This window comes from Carlito syrichta, unplaced genomic scaffold (genome assembly GCF_000164805.1).
Source record: "Carlito syrichta isolate Samal-C Ts95f unplaced genomic scaffold, Tarsius_syrichta-2.0.1 Scaffold315708, whole genome shotgun sequence".
Taxonomy (NCBI): Eukaryota; Metazoa; Chordata; class Mammalia; order Primates; family Tarsiidae; genus Carlito; species Carlito syrichta.
The window spans coordinates 760,274-766,768 of record NW_007259804.1 but is presented as its reverse complement, the minus strand read 5'-3'; the positions used below and the strand labels follow the sequence as shown (position 1 = coordinate 766,768).

At 37.8% G+C, this 6,495-nt stretch overlaps 1 pseudogene; it reads left to right on the top strand.

Moving 5' to 3' along the window:
* Positions 1-5,819: 5,819 nt before the first annotated feature.
* LOC103275767 lies at positions 5,820-6,219 on the top strand (annotated as a pseudogene).
* Positions 6,220-6,495: the final 276 nt, after the last annotated feature.

Below are 6,495 nucleotides of genomic sequence, written 5' to 3'. Positions count from 1 at the left end.
TTGTCATTATTATTGCTATTAGCAGCAGTAAGTCTAGCAAAGAGGAGGGTTCTGGCAGGAGGGACTGGTGTCTAGAAATTGTTGACATGAGAAACGATTGGCAGGGAGATGGGTAGTTAGCACAGGAGGGGCCCCAACATGGCACAGGGAAGGACTCATTTGTGGCACAGTCACTGCCATTGTGAAATGTCAGTACTCTTAGGTAAAGGGCAGATACAGCTGAATAATCACTAAAAATGGACCCTGATGCAAGCTAGTGGGAATTCCAAGACTTTGATACTTACTAAAGGAGTAGTGCTTATTCAACAGAAGGAAAATGATCCCAACAAGAAGCATAAAAGTCTTTAGAAAAGAGAATTTAAAAAGCAAATAAGTGCACAAATATAAATAAATATTGACAAACTAAAACAACAGTAATAATGTTTTAGGAGGTTAAAATATATATAAATTAAAAGATGACAAATATAGCACAAATAAAGAAGTAATGAAGTTAATTAAAGGTTCTAATCTAGAATTGTTTGGGATATGGTCATTTGTTTGGGATATGGTAATTTATAATATACTCTAATAAGTCAAGTATGCATGTTTTAAACTCAAGAGAAACTATTAAATGAAGAGTAAAATAACATATTACTAACAGGTTAATAGAGGGATAAAATGTAATAATGTATTTTTTATTAATCTAAAAAAATTTTTAAATAAAAAATAAATACACACAGAGAGATACAGAGACAGAAACAGAGAAAGAAACAATTGGTTAAAATTTTGATAAAAGCAAATGTTATCAAAATTTGTGAAATACAGTCAAAGCCAATTTTAAAGGGAAATTTATTACTGTAAATACATATGCTAAGAACAACAAAGTCTAAAAAATAATCTTCTAAGTTCTTGAGTACCTTTTCAGGAAGTTAGACAAAACTACAGCAAATTAAACCAAAGAAAGGAGATAGAAATAATAAAGGAAAGAGGAAAAATTAATAAAATAAAAACAAACATACAATGAAGAAAGTCAGCAAAACCAAAAGTCTTTTCTTTTAGAAAACTAATAACATTTAGAAAATGTATAATAATAATTGATTAAAATTTTTACAAGGTAAGTTATTAATAACAAGAAAGAAAAAGAAATTGGATCACTAATGATCCAGTAGATGATATTATGAATAGTTACCTGATATAAATCTGCATGTAAATGAAATGAATAGATTTGTAGAAAAATAACTTAGCAAAGGCAACAGAAAAATAAATCAAAATCTAAAAATTGTGTATTTATACAAAACTTGAATTCATAATTAAAACCTCCCTGTTTAAGAAATATTCAGGCCTAGATGCCTTGACAAGTAATAGTTCAAACATTTAAAAAACTAAATAAAAAATAAATTATTATTGGTTACTGCAAACATAATTAAATTTTAGAGAAAAATGCTTCTTCGGCTTAATTTAAAGAAATTGACCTGCACATATTGAAGATGGAAAGTGGGATGTTATTCAAAGAAAAAGAGAAAAACAAGCATAAGCATACATAGCTGGGGAGTGATGGAAGTTAGAGGGAAATTACATACAGTAGCCTCCTCCCATCTGAAGTTTTGTTTTTCATGATTTGTTACCCACAGTTTCATGGTCTGAAAATATTACATGGAAAATTCCAGAAATAAACAATTCACAAGTTTTAAATTGCATGCTTTCTAAATAGAATGAAGAAATCTCAAGCCTTCCTGCTGTGTTCTGTCCAGAACATAAGACATCCCTTTGTCCAGCTATATCCACATCATATATTCCACCTGCCCATTAGTCACATAGCCATGTTGGTTAACATATTAAAAAAAAAAAAGAACATAGTATATGGTTCAGTACTAACCTCAGTTTCAAGCATCTACTCATGGCTTTGAAACATAGTCTCTGCAAATAAGGGAGGACTACTGTATTTGGTGTGTAATGAGAGATGGATCTTAAGTGCACAAGGGAAGTCAGGTTGCAGAACATCCAGAAACAAATTGGTTAGATATTTGGAGGCCGATGGCTAGAAGACTGAAAGTAGAATAAGAACTGATGATTTGGACTAATAAGGAAGACCAAACCTCTGAGAGTCATAATCTAAGAAGCAGCCAAACAGAAGCAGCATGTAAGATAAATTTTCTTGGAAGATTTCTGTGGGATGGGTTCGTAAGAGACAAGGTTGGGTACAGAGAGGTACTCAGAGATGATTGCAGCAATCCAGATTTGAGCTGGGGAGACCCTGACCTGGTGATATCTTGAGAAGAAGGTTTGAATCTGTAGGTATTTTCAAGAAGGAGCAAGAGACAAAAGAGATAGAAAAGTAAAAAGTAATAGGGACAGTGATTGGGAGTCCTGCCTCTGAGAATCAAGGTTGGTCTTTGTTAAACTCCCAAGAATATTTATCCTACATACTGTTTTCATATGGCTACTTCTTAGATTTTGAATCTCAGAGATTTACTTTCCTTATTAACTCAGACCAACAGGTCTCATTCTACCGCTTTTAGTCTTCTATCCGTTAGCCTCTACATATCTAGCCAATTTATTTCTGGGAGTTCTGCAATCTGGTTCCTCCCCTTCAGTAGCAGACTACTTGTCCAAGGGTCACCTTGAATATTTTTATTTTATCTGTACGGTGCTGGTGAAGTGTTTCTCCCTCTGTACAAACCTCCCTGCCTCTTTCTCTCTTCATCCCACGGCTGCAATCCCAACTAAAACAAAAAAGACATTCTGTAGGGCATTCTGCTAAGTCTGCAGTGACCTTGTTATGGCTGATTCGCCTGAGTAGGTTTGGGACAGATTTTCCAAAATGAAGCACAGTTTTGTGTATAATAAATGCATGCACAGATATCTTTATTACTCTGTAGATTGTTTTTTTCTAATCCAATAAATATTACGCAAAGGTCAGGGTCAGAGTGAGATAGATTCTCCTCGCCAGCAGACTGTAAACACTCACACAATGAAACCAGAAAAGGCAAAAGGAGCACTAATGGTCTTCATCCTTTATATCTGCATTTTTTCACTAATGCTCACATTTTATAAAACTGAAATTCAAGACAACTTTTTCTATTTATGAGCAATAAGAAGCAAATGGAGAAGATCATTCACGAAAATGAGAAAGTTTTCCAATTATCAGTGACATTCATCTTTAAACCCCCAAAAGCATGGTTTTCCAGAAATGTTGCAGTCAAAGTGAAAATGTAACTATTGATTTTACTTTTATGGCAACATTGTAAGACAGAACTTTAAAAACTTACCATCAGAGAAGGTTTTAGAGATTCTTTTTTCAAACCATTCATTTTGACAATTGATTCCCAGATGACTTCAGTGACTTGCCCAAGGTCATGCAGGTAAGGATATATATAATGAAACAGGTATTTATAGTGGTTTGTTAGAGACAGTAATTTCTAATTCCATCTCTTGAGATATTTTGCATTTGTTACTATCAATGCACATACATGTGACTTTCTTTCCAGAATTGCCTTTTAGACCAAAAAGAACACCAAAAAGAATTTGTTTAAATTATAGTGATTATGTCTGAAAAGCTCTCTTTCTCCTTTCTAGTCATTTGAGAAAAATAAAATCTAAATCAAGACACAGACAATAAAGAACAGCAGCTGTCTTTTTTATTCTTTCTTTTGAAATTTTTTAAACCAAGGAACACCTCTGTGGCTCAAATTCCTCCTCTAGAAAATAGAGTGCCAGGACTAAGTTGGGGTAAAGATCCCGTCATCCATCTCAGATTCAAATGGCATTCTCTCTCTTGTTTCACCAGGAGGATAGGAAAAGTGCTTCATGTGAGGCAGCTAATTTTCTGCCAGCTTAGGTGGCCTGTGATGGCAGGAGTGATGGCTCGGGCCATGATGACAGGCAGAGCTTTCTTTTCTTCTTTTTGTGGATTGCGTGATTTAGCCTGCATTTTGGCAATTCTTGGGTTATCTTGTAAGGTGGCCTTACAGCATCCTTCTACCTGCAGCTAACCAAGGGGAACTTGAGAACAAACCTAGCCCCAATTCGGCCTGTGGGATGAATCCAGCCTTAGCATCCAGTCTCTCACTCTGAGTTTAGCTCTAACTTTTTATCTGCAGTATTATTATTATTACCATTTTTCCCAATGGCAACCAGGGAGCTGCTTTGTTTCTAAACCCATTCAACGTCTTTAAAACTGACTCACCAGCCTGTTTTCCTGTGTTGAAATCCTGGTCTGGTAACCAGCAGGATATATAAGATGTCCCTGCTTGTTCTTACTATTCCCTTACCTGCTGTGCACCCCCTCTCCCCACCTTCCTCCTTACCATGCTTATACGGTACAGTCTTTCCCCTGAATCTCAGCCCTGGGACTGGGGCCCTGCTACTGACAAGACCTTTTCCAGATGTCCCTCTGGTTTCCCTAGATCACCCAAAACTTCTCAGAATCCTCTCTGCCATGCTCTGTTTGCATGCCACATACTCTTTTAACTTTCACCCTTCTGGAAGTCCCTATGCTGGCCGCTGGCCTGAACTGCTGACTACCTGGGCCTTCACAGTACATTCTCCAGGTGCCATTTTTCTCCTGTCTGCGGTTTCTCCAATATCAGAGCAGAATCAATGAATCTCTCTCTTCTATGTTATTTCCTTTTTGTTCACATACATTGGGGATTATTTGTGGATGGGGCCAAATGTGTTAACGTTTTAATATCTGGTATTTAACCTAGTGTCTGCCATTTAGTGCATGCTCAGTAAATAAGATCGAATGAATGGAGTCATGCTCTAGCACTCATTATCTTGCCGACCTACTGCAGTTAACCCTTCTATGCCACATTATGTCTTTTTTTTTCAATTATTTTTGTTGGAGTCTTACTCTGATGCCCAGGCTGGTGTGCCGTAGCATGACCACAGCTACTGTAGTCTCAACCTGCTGGGCTCAGGTGATCCTTCCACCTCAGTCTCCCAAGTTGCTGGAGACTATGGGTGTGCGCCATGTCTAGCTTTTTTTTTTTTAAATTTATTGCAGCGATGAGGTCTCACCATGTTACCCAGGCTGATCTCGAATTCCTCAGCCCAGGCAATCCTCTTGCCTCTGCCTCCCAAAGTGCTAGGATTACAAGCATGAGTCACCATGCCCAGTCCCATGTTATGTCTTAAGATCTGCATCTCTTTCCTTCTGTCAGAACTTCTTCACATCAGTCACTCAACAATAACCTAGGCATCTCTAGCAACCAAGGATACACCAAAGATTGCACTTTTATTCAGTGTTCCAAAATGTCTTTATTTCTGCAGAAACGGTCAACCAGTTCTGTGGGAACAAATTAAGGTTCCTTATCTTTCTAAAGCAAAGAAAAAGAAATACATATGCAAAGCAGAATCAAAACTAAATAAACAGATATATATACATGAATCATTCTCTTCTGCATCAGACCTGGATAAATGGCATTTGTGTGGTGCAGGTATAGTGAAGCTATCTGTCACTGTAGACGTCTAACACCGCAATCAGTGCAGGTCCTCAGTAGCACATAGCACAGGAAGAGCTGCATAAATAATAAATATTAAAAACACTGCCTTCTCCACCCCCAAACCTGTGCTTATCAGAAATGATGAGGGCTGAAGGAGTAAAAATAATAATTGCCAATCAGGAGGCACTTTACATACATAATTTTATAATGTAAGTCAGATCGTATTTCTCCTTTGTTGAAAGCCCGCAATGGCTTTTCCCATCGTGCAAAGTAAAGGTACAGATCAAGTTGATCGCAGCCGCCACCACGCAGCCGTTGCTCTCTAAGGCCAGCGCCGCCTCTAGTTCGCTGAGGCTCCAGCGGAAGAAGTGAGGTAGGTAAGAAGGTCGCTATACTATGGCTGGCACAAAGCAGACTGCCAGCAAATACATTAGCGGTAAAACACCCAGGAAGCAACTGGCCACAAAAGCCGCTCACATACGTGCGCTCTCTACTGGAGGGTTGAGAAAACCTCCTCGTTACACGCTTGGTACCGGGGCACTCCGTGAAATTAGACGTTATCAGAAGTCCACTGAATTTCTGATTGGCGAACTTCCTTTCCAGCGGCTGGTGTAAGAAACTGCTCAGGACGTCAAAACAGATTTGCAATTCCAGAGCGCAGTTATTGGTGCTTTGCAGGAGGCAAGCGAGGTCTATCTAGTTGGTCTTTTTGTAGACATCAACCTGTGCCAAACGTGTAACAATTATGCCAAAAGACATTCCATTAGCATGCCGTATATGTAGAGAAAGTGCTTAAGAATTCACTATAATGGGAAACATTTCATTCTCTACCCCCAAAGAAAGAAAAACACTCTTGTTATTGGTAGTTCTGAACATTAGCTCCATGGGGTCAAAAGCATATGATTGCAAGTGGGAAAAAAAGGGAACAAATCAGGTATTGGCTGTTTTTCCATGTGAATTTTTAAGTATAAATGCAGGGATGTAAAGCATCAATGCAAGTCAAAATGTTTCAGTGAACAAGTTTCAGTGGTTCAACTTTATAACAATTATAAATAAAACTGTTAGTATCAGA